This window comes from Macaca nemestrina, chromosome 5 (genome assembly GCF_043159975.1).
Source record: "Macaca nemestrina isolate mMacNem1 chromosome 5, mMacNem.hap1, whole genome shotgun sequence".
In the NCBI taxonomy this organism is placed as follows: Eukaryota; Metazoa; Chordata; class Mammalia; order Primates; family Cercopithecidae; genus Macaca; species Macaca nemestrina.
This window is the reverse complement of record NC_092129.1, coordinates 182,654,984-182,668,546: the sequence shown is the minus strand read 5'-3', so window position 1 is coordinate 182,668,546 and position 13,563 is coordinate 182,654,984. Positions and strand designations below refer to the sequence as shown.

At 44.1% G+C, this 13,563-nt stretch overlaps 1 long non-coding RNA gene across 1 annotated transcript; it reads left to right on the top strand.

Annotated features, from left to right (window-relative positions):
* The first annotated feature begins 6,539 nt into the window (after positions 1-6,539).
* Positions 6,540-13,204, top strand: LOC105487299 (uncharacterized). Its single transcript, XR_011623174.1, has 3 exons — positions 6,540-6,647; positions 12,336-12,502; positions 12,967-13,204. It is a non-coding gene; the product is annotated as an uncharacterized lncRNA (long non-coding RNA).
* The last annotated feature ends 359 nt before the right edge of the window (positions 13,205-13,563 follow it).

Genomic DNA, 13,563 nt, shown 5'->3' with positions numbered 1-13,563 from the left:
CAGCTAAATTTTTTGTAATTTTTTGTAGAAACAGCATTTCACCATGTTGCCCAGGCTGGTCTTGAACTCCTGAGCTCAAGTGATTTGCCTGCTTTGGCCTCCCAAAGTGCTGGGATTACAGACGTGAGCCACCACACCCAGTCTTTTTAACTTTTTGTTGTTTTTATTTATATCTTATTGTATTATGTCTTGAAAAGTTGATGTAGTTATTTTTTCTGATCAATTTATATTATCATCTTTCTACTTAAAATATGAGTAATTTATACACCACAATTACAGTTTTATAAGATTCTGTGTTTTTCTGTGTGCTCACTATTACTAGTGAGTTCTGTGCCTTCAGATGATATCTTATTGCTCATCAATGTTATTTTCTTTCAGATTGAAGAACTCCCTTTGGCATGATTTGTAGGACAGATCTGGTATTGAGATTCCTCAGCTTTTGTTTGCCTGGGAAAGCGTTTACTTCCCCTTCATGTCTGAAAGATATTTTCACCGGATATACTATTCTAGAGTAAAAGTTTTTTCCTTAGGCACTTGAAATACGTCACACCACGCTCTCCTGGCCCGTAAGGTTTCCACTGAAAAGTCTACTGCCAGACGTACTGGAGCTCCATTGTACGCTGTTTGTTTCTTTTCTCTTGCTGCTTTTTGGAAACTTTCTTTATCCTTTACCCTTAGGAGTTGAATTATTAGATGCCTTGAGGTCATCTTCTTCAGGTTAAATCTGCTAGGTGGTCTAGAACTTTCTTGTACTTGGATATTAATATCTTTCTCTAGGCTTGGAAAGTTCTCTGTTATTATCACTTTGAATAAACTTTCTGCTCCTCTCTCTCTCTCTCTCTCTGCCACCTCTTTAAGGCCAACAACACTCAGATTTGCCCTTTTAAGGCTATTTTCTTTTTTTTTTTCTCCTTTCTTTTATGATGTCTTTGGTGGTTTTGATGTTTTTGATGGTTTTGGTATCTGGGTAATACTGACCTCAAAGAATAACTTGGTAACTACTCCCTTCTATTCTTTTCCTTTTTTAAAAAATAATTTGTATTAACTCTATTTTAAATGTTTGGAGAATTAAAAAGTGAAGCCTTTTTGGGCCTAGGCCATTTTTGTGGGAAGTTTTCAAATTGCTAATTCAACGTCTTCATTTTCACAGGTCTATTTAGGTTATCTATTTCTTCTTGATTCAGTTTTAGTAGTTTGAGTTTCCTAGAAATATGTTCATTTCATCCAAGTTTTTTGAATTTGTTAGCATATAAATGTTTATAGTATTCCCTTCCAATCCTTCTTATTTCTGTAAGGTCAATAGAATTGTCATCTTTTTTATTCCTGATTTTAGTAATTTGAGTTTTCTCTCTTTTTCTTGGTCAGTCTAGCTAATTGTTGATTTTGATGATCTTTTCACAGAAACAACTTTTGGTTTTGTTCACTTTCTCTTTTGTTTTTCTTCTGCTTCATTAATAGCCGCCCTAATCTCTATTACTTTCTTCCTTTTGTTTGTTTTAGATTGAATTTGCTCTCCTTTTTTCAGTGTCTTAAGATGGAAAATCAGGCTAGTGATGTAAAATCTTTCTTCTTTTTTAACAGAGGTATTAACAGCTATTAAATACCCTCTAGACACTGCTTTAGCTGCTTCCCATAAGTTTCAACATCCTATGTCTTCATTTTCACTCACCTGTAAGTGTTTTGTAATTTCTCTTGTGATTTCTTTATTGACGTATTGGTTATATAGGGATGTGTTTTTAAATTTCCACATATTTGTAAATTCCCCAAATTTTCTGTTATTGAGTTCTAGTTTCATTCTATTGTAGTCAGAGAACATACTTTATAGGATTTTAATTTTTAAAAAAATTTGTTGAGGCTTGTTTTATGAACTGGCATATTGGTCTCTTATGGCAAATGTTCCATGTGCATTCGAGAAGAATGTGTATCCTGCTGTTCGGTGAAATGTGTATTTCATAGACCTAGTTGATTTATGGGGTTGCTCAAGTCTTCTACTTCCTTGCTTCTTCTACCTCCTTCTGCTTTGTTGTTCTAGCCATTATTGAAAGTGGGATATTGAAGTCTCCAACTGTTATTGTTGAATTGCCTGTTTTTCCTTTCACTTCTGTTTTTGCTTCATGTTTTTAGGAGGCTCTATTTTTAGGTACATATGTGTTTATAATTATTACATTTTTCTGATAAATTTTATCAATTTAAATGTTTATCTTTGCCTGTAGTAATTTTTTTTTGTTTTACAGTCTTTCTAATATTAGCAGAGCTGCCACTTCATTCTTATGGTTATGTTCGCATGATAAATGTTTTTCCATCTTTTTACTTTTTACCTATTTGTATTGTTGGTTCTAAAGTGTGTCTCCTACACACAGCATATAGTTAGATCTTATTTTTTTATTCAGTCTGAAAATATCAGCCTTTTAGTTGGATTGTTTAATCGATTCACATTTAATGTTATTTTTTAAAGTTGGACTTATGTCTGTCATTTTGCTTTTTGTTTTCTACGTATCTCATGTCTTTTTTGTTCATCTATTTCTCCTTTACTGCTTCTTTTGCATTAAGTAAATATTTTCTTGTGTAATATTTTAATTGCTTTAATAATTTTTCACCGTATTTTTGAGTTATTTTCTTAGTGGCTTTTATATGATTTATCATATACACCTCAACTTAGAATCTACTTCAGATTTATATTAACTTAATTTCAATAAGATATAGAAGTGTTGCTTCTACATAGCTGTATACCTTTTTATCCTTTTTATGTTATTTATGTTATTTTATATACATATAACAATAATTGCACATATACATATATATAACAAACCCAATGGTACAGTTATACTTATTGCATTACATAATTTTATGTCTTTTAAAGAAGAGAAGAAAGGATAACAAGTTTATGATTATGAAGTTTGTTATATTAACCTTATTATTTACCATTTATAGCTCTCTTCATTTGTTCTTGTACATTCCAGTTGCCATCTTGTGTCATTGTCTTACACAAATACAGCTTTGTTCACATTCACGTCATTGGTACTGTTCTTGTCAAATATATTACATTTCTATATGTTTTGGCTCAACAATACAATTAAATATATATTGTTTCATACCACTGCTTTTGAAATAGGTTAAGAGAAGAAAGAATATTCATTTATTTTATAATTACATCCATGTCTTTTATAGAAATATCCATGTCTTTTATAATTACATACTTATATTTACTGATGCCCTTTTTTAATGTAAACTCAAAACTCCATCTAGGGTCACTTGTCAACCTGAAAATTTTCCCTTGAGTATTTTTGTGAGGGGGGTCTTCCAGCAATAAACTCTCTTAGTTTTTGTTTATCTGGTAATATTTTTATTATACCCTCTTTTTTGAAAGATTTTTTTTCTGGATGTAAGATTCTTGGTTGAATTTTTTCTTTTAGCACTTTAAATATGGAATCCCATTGCCTTCTGGATGCCACTGTTTCTGATGAGAAGTCAACTGTTAATGTTTTGGAGGTTTAACATTTTTAATATGATGCATCTGGGCATGGATATGTTTGTATTAATCCTACTTGGAGTTTGTTGGGGTTCTTGGATATATTAATTTTTTATCAAATTTGATACATTTCAGGCATTATTTCTTCAAATATTTTTTTCTGCTCTTTCCTTTCCCTCTTCTTCTTGTATAATCATCATGTATATCTGTACACATTATGGTGCCCCACATTTCTTTGAGGTTTTGTTCATTTTTCTTCATTTTGTTGTCTCTGTTTTTTATTTCACAATCTTTATGAATACATCTTCATGTTTGCTGATTCTTTTTTTCTGGCAGTTCAAACCTACTGTTGAACTCCTCTTGTGAATTTTCTACTTTGGTTATTATACTTTTCAACTCCAGAATTTCCATTTGAATCTTTTTAATCAGTTCTATCTCTTTATTGATATTCTCTATTCAATGAGACAGCATCATCATTTCTTACTTCCTTAAGCATGATTTCCTTTATTTTTTGGATATATTTGTGATGGTTATCTTTGTTAAGTCTTGTGTTTGGGCCCTCTGACAGTTTGTGTTATCTGCTTTTACCTCCCCTGTATGAGTCTCCCTGTCATGTTTATTTGTGTGCCTCATATTTTTTTGTTGAAAATTGGACATTTTAGATAATATACTATAGCCACTCAGAATACTGATTTTCCCTGAAGCCCCTGTGTCTGAAGATTGTTGTTCTTTGTTGTTTATCTGTTTAGTAATTTGGCTGGTCCATTTGAGTGAAGTCTACTTTTCCTGCAATGTAAAGGCACTGATGTTGCTCCTTGGAAAGCACAGCCTTGAGCATGTGCATAGTCACCATGGGATGACAGTGGTTTTAGCAGGGTTCTCTTTCACTGTTTGTTTACTTGATCTCTCTGTAAGCTGTCTATGTCTCTTGATATCTTACTCAACTGTTAGATTCTACTAATTGCCTGTTGGTTGCTCTGTTGTTTGTGATAGTGCCCTGGTGCATAAATTGCTCCACGGTCTCAGTCAATCAAGTTCAAGCCCCTTTGCAAGGATAGTTTTTGAGCTAGCTTTGAGATTTTGCTTTTGTTTTTGTTTTTGAGCCTCAAGAAGGCCCTTCTTAGATGTCTCTTTCCGTGGTTCTTTTTTTATAAGCTAGCTGATCCACAGTTTCACTTGTTGCTCTCATACAGCTTCCAGCCTTTTCTTCACTGCTTACCACCAGAATGTCTATTGTTTTTGAGAGCTCCCTTAGGCATGAACTTCCCCCACATTCTGTTCTAAATAAAGTCAGTTCATTTACGGAGAGCTTCAGAGTTCTCTGTTCTTAAGGCCCCCTTCCTGTCAGGCAAAAATCTCTCCCCACTGCTTATTTCTCTCTGAGCAACACCCCATCTTTATGAGCAGCATACTGGGCAGGGAAAGTAGCTTCTCTGATCTGTTTGCCTTGCCTCCCCCAGCATGAAACTTCTACCCAGTGAGTGAGCTGGGCAAAAGCAACTGGGGCCACAGTATTCTTAGCCTGCCACATCTGGGGTAGAGCTTCCACTCTATGAATAAGAGCTGTATGGAGGAAGGGAGCCCCTGACCTCAGCCACACTCATATAGAATTTAACCTATTCAACACAGAACTTGGAAAGATGTGAAATGCTGGTGGCCTGCCCCTCCTGGATAGGTACTGTAGCCCCTGACTGAGAGCTGGTGGGAGAGGAAGCGCCATGTCTTGGGCACACACACCTGCTATCATGATGAGCTGGTGGGGAGAGCAGGTTGTGGCTTAAGTTCCACAGACCCTCGCTCTTCTTACAGAGATTTAGTAGAGTTTCTTGAAAAAATGATTTGGCCGGGCGCAGTGGCTCACGCCTGTAATCCCAGCACTTTGGGAGGCCGAGGCGGGCGGATCACAAGGTCAGGAGATCGAGACCACGGTGAAACCCCATCTCTATTAAAAAATACAAAAAATTAGCCGGGCATGGTGGCGGGCGCCTGTAGTCCCAGCTACTCAGGAGGCTGAGGCAGGAGAATGGCTTGAACCCGGGAGGCGGAGCTTGCAGTGAGCCGAGATCGCGCCACTGCACTCCAGCCTGGCGACAGAGCGAGACTCCATCTCAAAAAAAACAAAAACAAACAAAAAAAATTATTTGTTAATTCATGTAATACTCTTAAGACAACATCCAGAAGTTTTAAATGGTTGAACTTTTACAACATAATTTTAATTAGCTATGGTTGTTCTGCTAGGGAACATGTCCACGGAGTGCCTCACCCCACCATTCCAGAAGTGAGTTCATCATATGTGCTTATTTAAGCATAATCATGCTTAGGGGAGAATATTCAAGAAATTGTGTACAGAAGGATGGAGGAGGAGATAAAATTACTTTCATTTAATACCAATCTGTATTGGAATATGTTTTTTCCTTTTAAAAATAATAAAATGAGCAATTTCAAAGCAGATCATAAAATATCATGCAGATTCTTCCTTGTCTGGTGAAGACTTGCTGTAGGAATCCGCAGCTATCTGGTGAGATGTCTGACTATCCTGAGCCCGCCATGCTATAAGGAAGCCCAAGCCACATGGAGAAGCCCAGCTAAGCCAAGCCATCAAGTCATCTCAGCCCACATGCCAGCCCCAGACATTTAAATCATCCCCAGCTGTTCAGCTAAGGATCAGACGTTGTGCAACAGATACGAGCTGTCCTTGCCATGTCCCAGCCAAAATCTGACCCACATAACCTGTCAGACAAAGAGAATGGTTGTTTTAGGCCCTGCAGTTTGGGGTGGTTTATTACACTGCAAAAGATAACTGGAACTGAGGGTAACATTCAGAGTGTGTTCCAGTGATAGTTCTGTTCTCAGATTTGCTTCCTTCTCTTAGACCTCCTGATCAGCAGGTGGAAATTAAAAGAGCATTGTGAGATGCTGGAGAGATCCAGAACCACTTGCCATCAACGCTGGGGAATCCTAGCCAGTGAGCTCGCAGGAGTTAGAGCAGTTTTTTCAGTTACAGCAGTTACAGCCTCTGGCCAGGCCCCTCAATTCTGTACAGATGCCAGTTCCTACAGTTGTAGATGCTAAAAAAGGAAGGGATACAATGAGGTAGGGGGCTGAAGTGTTGCATAAGGTAGAGTTTACTTGGTTGCATTCACTACAGTCCAGAGATCTGGTGCCTTCTCTTATTCAGGTAATTGAGGTCAAATTACAATAAGGAAGTTGTTTGGTGAGCAAAGAATCAAAGCAAGGGGTATTCATAAAAATGCAAATGTTTAACGGGGATTAGATTCAAATAGGCTGGCAGACCCAGCTGGACAGAGGCACAGGTGAGCAGAGCAGGAGCAGGCATCCGTGGGCTGCCCTTTCTCTTGGTCTGCTTTCTGATTGAGGATCATCTGCAGATGTGTCCATAGCTTTCCCTGGGTTCACAGGGACTTCCTATCACCGATTGTCATGTGGAATTCAGGTACAGTATTGCCAGATCCTCTGACTTTTGGAACAGAGCTAGAAATCCAGACTTTAATTTAAATATTCCTGATTTTAAAAATAATGATTCAGAATGTTTGGAAACACTATGTGGACCCAATAAAACACATTTGCAGAATGAATCCAACCTGTGAGCTGCCAGGTTGCAACCTCTGGGTGAAAAGTTGGGTCTCCTTATCGTGTGTGGGCATGGCCAGGCCTGCTCACGGATAAGCCCCCAGCAGGCATCAGAGGGAAACTCCTGGGCCCAGAGAAAGGGAGGCAGCCCAGCAATCGCTCCGCATAAACCTCAGCGCCCCTCGCGCCAGGCTTGGGGGACATGGCTCACCGAGGAGAAGCGTTGCCTTCTATGGTTGTCTCTGCTGTTTCTGGGGCTGATGTGGCTGGAAACATAAAAGGCAGTGAGCACACAGTTCAGCATTCCTCCACACTGGCAGTCGACCCACGCCGCGCGGCCTGCCAAGAGCAGGGAGCTTGGGCACGGAGCTGAGAAACTCACAGGGACAAGAGGAGCCACAGCTGCCATCCACACCCCATCTCTTTGCACTGCTGTTTCCTACTTCAATGGCAAACAACTTAAAGCAAGATTGCACCAACGAGGCCCAGTTCTTGCCCATCTGCAATCCTGGGCCAGACTTTACGGCCTGGAACAGGAACAGGCGACTTTGAATAATCCTCACTCAGCGATTTCTCTCCCACCCCAGGTTTCCCAGCGTGCACGACTGCCCCCAAGGCATCCACTCTCAGCTGAATGAGCTCCAGGCCTTGCACCCACAATGGGCCCCATCTGGACCAGCAGCTTTGGCAAAAGACCCGGCTGTATCCTTTCCCCATATAATGACCTGATGGCCACAGCTCTGAGTTTCCAGAACAGTTTAAATTATGAATGAGGAGTTCCTTTATCAGATCATGATCAGATTTTCTGGCTCTGAAAATTTCTTCAATGGCCCCAGAAGGGCAGTTCCCACAGCAGAAAAGGCAAGGTGCCTGACCCAACCTTTGTCAGTTCTGTGTCCCTGAGCTCCACGCTAACCCTCCAGGAGTCTCAGCTTTCTCATCTGTGAAAAAAAATACAGCAGAGCCTTCCCAGCCGTGTTCTGAGTGTCTTCTAAGGGTCTGGAGAACGCAGGGAGGGCTACCTTGTGTTTGCTCACCAGGTCTCTCCTTCCCGCACCTTGAAGTGTTAATTACCGTCCCAGCTGGCAACTCAATAAACCTGAGCTCCTTCCTCCTAATCCCCTGCACGGACTTTATCTCCACACAACCCCCTCCACCCCCCAACAAGGGCAGAGTTCTGTTAAGGCCCTGGGCTTGCCCTGTGGTGTCAGGGCCGTGACCACCCACCCACACGGGAGCCTGGAGCCTTCCCCCAGCGCCTGCCCTGGCGGGGCCTCCTCTGTAGGTGTGGGTAGGCCTGGGAACCCTGGCCCTGAACAGCCTCAGAGGGCTTCGGTGCTGGAGTGAGCTGGGACCATAAAACTCACAAGCTCCAAGTTCCCAGGCTCTTTGTCAGCCCACGGAGCCCTGTCACCTCACAGCTAATGCAGGCAGTGGCCAGTGATCCCCTGGGAGCAGTTTAAAAGCACAAGTCTGGTTTTTAGAAAAAGCAGCTGAGGTTTTCGTAAGCAGCTGACAGTTCCACCACAGCTTCAAGCTGTAAGCAGCAAAGTGAAACAGGGGAAGGAGCGTCCTGAGTGGCGTTCTCACAGGAGATCATGTCCACCTGGGAAGCAGGGCGAATTGGGCAATTATCCTGCTCTACCAGGAAGAGAGCCAAAACCCCCACTGCCCCACAGCCTCCCCACGCCGGAGGCCAGCCCCACTCCGGCCGCAGCCCAGGCGTGACACTGACTCCCCCACGGGCCACAGAGGCTGTGGTCTCAGGGTTTCAGACTGCATTTGCTCCTGTTCACAAAGAAAAGGATTCCAGTAACACCAGAAGTTCCCTCTCCAAAACCGGCAGACCCGGAAGCCCTATTTTGAAATGTTTCTTCACACCCAGACCTCAGCCAAAGCAGGAAAGACAGCACTCAGTGGGGAATGAAAGGCTGGCCTTGTTCTGATGGGAAAGCAGCACTGTGGCTCCCCACAATCCGAAAATGCAGTTTTGATGATTAAAGTGCACATTTCAACAGGCTTTGTGACAGACACTCCTGGCGGCAAGGCCTGGGAAAAGGAGGCTGCCAGTAAACCGGCTGCCGGCCGTGTTTTCTCTGAACTTCTGGCCCCAGTGGGAAAGGAAATTAAAACTTCATTTTTAATTTTTAGTTGTGACCCATTGTGCTGCAGGGTCACGGCCGGGGGTTTAGAAAACCCAGCCTCGAAAGGGGTCTGAAACACTGTCTTTGAGGTCAGTTCACAAGCCCAGAAGCACCCTAGGCACAGCCTGGGGGCAGAATGTTTGCATAGGACGGAGACCTCTACAGAGATCCCCTAAATATCCCCGAGGCCGGGAATTCACTTACATTTGCAATCGACCTAATGGTGCCCACAGGACTTTGTCACTTGCACCCACACCCCAACTTGTTGGAGTTCGGCTCTCAAATTCTGCCATGCTCTTTCAGTACATATTTCTTAGAGGTCAGTTGATGAAATAACATGCAGAGCAACTAGTCCTGGCAATAAATGAAAGAGGAGGAATTGGAAAAAAAACACAGCTAGGGCCCAGACGCCACCACTGCTCAGTGGAGAACCTAACTTAATGGCTACGTTAACTCCCGGTAATTTAAGACAAAGCTCTTTGGGAAAGACCAGCTAGGGTCTCTTCTCGACATCAGGGAGGGAGTCTAGAAAATACTAGTGACCACGGGAAAGCAAACAGACCCAAAATGGTCATGTTGTTCCTTCAGGGCATTATTGTGGGTTCTTTTGGAAGAGGTGAGTTAGTTCCCACCCTTGCGGAGAGGTCACACCTACACAAGTCTCGGTTCCCTGCTCCTCTCTGTGGATTGGAAAATGAGGCTTCGTGAGGCCCGCTGTCCCGTGTGGCATCATCTGTGGGTCTGAGAGCATCTGCCCCTAGGTCGGCTGTCCCACTCCCACTCAGCACAGCCGCCACGCCAGGCTGCCGGGACCGTCTGAGCTTCAGAACCCTGTTCTGGAGTGAACGGAACATACTCAACACCCTTGGAGCCAAGCAACTGAGATGCACCATTTTCAATAGACTTCAGGGCACTATCAGAAAATGCTGTCAAATGATTCTTAGTTCTGTGTAACAAATACACAGAGAGCAAACGGAAAAGGGACCAGCCAGGGGGCCCCCAGCCCAGACAGCCTCCACACCCCACCTCAGATGTACCACCTCCCACCACTGCTTTGACCCGAATGCCCCCTCACTCGGCCATTCCTTCCTCCAGCTTCTGCTAGCAAACATCCCCTAGCGGGTTGAGGGACACTCATCCTCCTCCCAGGACACTGGCTGCCAAGATCTCCCCCTGCCTGCAGGCGGGGACCTGAATTGGGAGAGGTGAGATATTAGCATCCCCTGGTCCATTTCAGGCTTCAGGAGCCCCGCCAGCCGCAGGCCAACTTTAGAAGACATTTGTGATGTGGAAACAAAGCCGAGCCCGGGCTGGTCATCCCCAACCACTGGGGCAGCTGTGCCAGCCCTGCCTGCCCCTGCCATGCCTGCCACACTCCTACCTGGCCCAGGCTGGAGAGCATCCAGGACAGATCAGAAGTCCCAAATGAGGATGAATATCTGAAAATGGGCACTGAAAGGGAGCGGAATACGTGGGCACGAAACTGCATGTAGCTGTCAGAGCATTTGGAAACAACAGCGGCCTCGAAGCTCAGTGTTACATTTTCACATTGTGATCATCAAAGGGTAAGAAACAACTGTACCAAGAAGGACGAAGAGAACCTTGGATGCCACCTGTGTCAAGCTGTCCCTGGAAAGAAGGAACAGTGAGTCCTGAGGGCACAGGCGAGCGTAAACACGGCGCACCACCGTCATCCGGAGCCCCGCGTCCCTCCCTGATGTTCCACTCTTGGAAGGGAAGCTGGCACTTGGATACAGAACAACCTGCCTTCAAATGCCAGTGGCAGGGTTTGTTTTTACGTTTACATTTTATTATTTTGTGTAGAAAATCCTGCTTTGGAACGCCTCAAAAATGAAACTGCAAGGAAAAGCCAGTGAGAGGCAGGGAGGGGTGAGAGGGACTGCGCGGCACCCGGCGCTCTGGGGAGGAAGGCCTGCCGCTCTGCTTTCTGCATTTCTTTGCTGGAATTTATTGCTTATCCAAGCACAACTGATCATTGAGTGGGCTACTCCACCAGCTCTCCAAAAACAATAATGCCACATGTCCAAAATTCCACGGCTGCAAGAACCTTGTAGCCAACAAATTATAAAGAGTCCCTCTATGGTAACCATCTCATACCAAATAAATCCTCCCGTTGTCGCAGACTGGCCATGGTTCTTTCCATTTCTTACGTGGGCTTTGAACAGACCATAAATTCATTGATGAATTAGTCAGATTTTGACCATAGTCCTTTCCACAAAGGCTAGGCTAGGTATGATGAATTTAAGCCTAGTGGCCATGCACAGGAAAAATCGTACAAATTCCCTCCTCATAAATTGAGGATGAGGCATTGTGGGGAAACGCCCAGTGAGTTCTCGCTTACATCCAGATTTACTGATCATTTATTAGCTGTTTGAACAAATGGTCCGGAAAACATCCCGCATGGGTTCTGGTCCAGTGCACCAGCAGCTAACCACGACTGTGGTCAGGTCACATCTGTCCCCTCTGATGCTCAGATGAACTGGCTCTAAAATTAGTCTAAAATAGGCTTCTGGCCCGAGACTCCATGATCTTACCTTATAATTTACAAGAGGCAGGAAAAAAAATCAGGTAATATCTTGTAAGAAATGAGCAAGAAAGACTGAAGAGGAATTGATGATGGGAATAGCAGATGGTCCTGTCTCCCCTAAGGGGAGGGAAAAGGGATCCCTCTGGATTCTGAAATCAGAGTTCATCCTTTTTGATTTCTAGAGAGATTCTGCAGCCTGAGTTTAGCACCCCAGTAGGCAAAGAGGTCTGGGCTGAGATGCACACCATTCCCCAGGCTGAAAAGAGACCACGGATGGGACCTTTCTCTACCTGGGAAGAACACACTTATCACCACATCAAAACTCTCCAAAAGCAGAGGCACATTTTTATTAGTTCACATCTGTTCCCGTGGCGGATATAGAGAAACAGTGGGAAGATGCCGGGGGAAAGCGAGGTTCCAGGAACGGTCTGGGTGTATCAGTGAACAGCAGAGTCATTACAAATACATAATGTAATGTAGTCACAAAAAGGAACTTTTTTTAAAAAGACATGATACACTGGCTGCATACAAAGAGGCAAACACTGCAGGCTGGGGTGAGAACAAGACGTTCTTTATTCTGCAGATCCCAACCTTAGTTCAGCCCCGAAAGAAGACCGCAGACAGTTTGGAGCACCCCAAGTTCAGAGGAACATTGAGACACTGGAAACCTTCCAGAAAGGAACCACAAAGCTGAGTTGCAGGCTGCGAGGGCTGAGCAGTGGAGAGAGGGTCAACAGCATTAAACACGGAGTAAGTGCTGTGGCTGTAAGTCAACCGGGGCAAGGACGACCTAAAAATAATCCCAGGGCCTCCCCGATGAAGAAGGTTTCCATTCTGCCCAGGATGGAGACCTGGGCAGCTGCAGACCACACCCAGGCTCATGGCCAAGGAGCCCACGATATATTTATAAACTTGCAGCTTCCAGGGCCCATGGTTGCTGGCTTGCCTGTGCTAGGAATAGCAAGGTCAACTGTCAGGGACATTGTCCCACAGGGGGTGACAAGCTCCAAAAGAAGCAGCCCCCAGGGACAGGGGAATGAGCCCAGGTTAGTGTCAGGTGTGTTCACCGCTCATTTCACCCCTCCTCACATCCAGCCCTTTCCCCCTCTTTCCTGTACGGCCCTTCCTCCCACTCCTCCTTGCGAGGACCTTTCTGTCACACCAGCTTCCCCAGTCCAGGAGGACAATGAGATGATGAACTGGTTTCCCTGAAGGTGCGAGTAGCTCTGAAAATTCACCTCCGAGACGGAAGCACCTGTGCAGATGGAGGCACCAGTGGACCAGGTGGCTGGGGACGGTCCCGGGCCACTGTTCTCCCCTGTGTGAGCTCCTCGCTCAGCCTGGAGCCACCGCAGCATCAGGGACAGAGACCAAGGTCTGCTCTCTGCTGGAACGAGCCGTCTATCCTCCCCTTCCCACAACCATCCCAAGCCTATCCTTCCCTGAAACACACAACCGCTTGCTCTAAATTAAAAAAAAAAAAAAAAGATGTGAGAGAGTTACCTGCTGTTTTCTAGCTTTGAAATCAATGGTCTGAGAACAAGCGGTTTTCCAGTCCACTAACAGGATTGTTACTTGGAGCAGCTTAGGGATGCGTTACTTCTGACCCAGCTGGGAAACGCTGTCATGAGTCTATTTAAAAAATAATAATAATAATACTGCATTGGCTAAAAACAACCAAGGTCCAAGTTTATATGAAGTGATAAAATCAGCACAGAGAAAACTCCATGAGCCAGCACACCTAGAGGAGAGGTGGGCACCGACATCGTGGATGACTTACCTGGGAGCCCAGCTTGCAGGGTGGCCGGGAA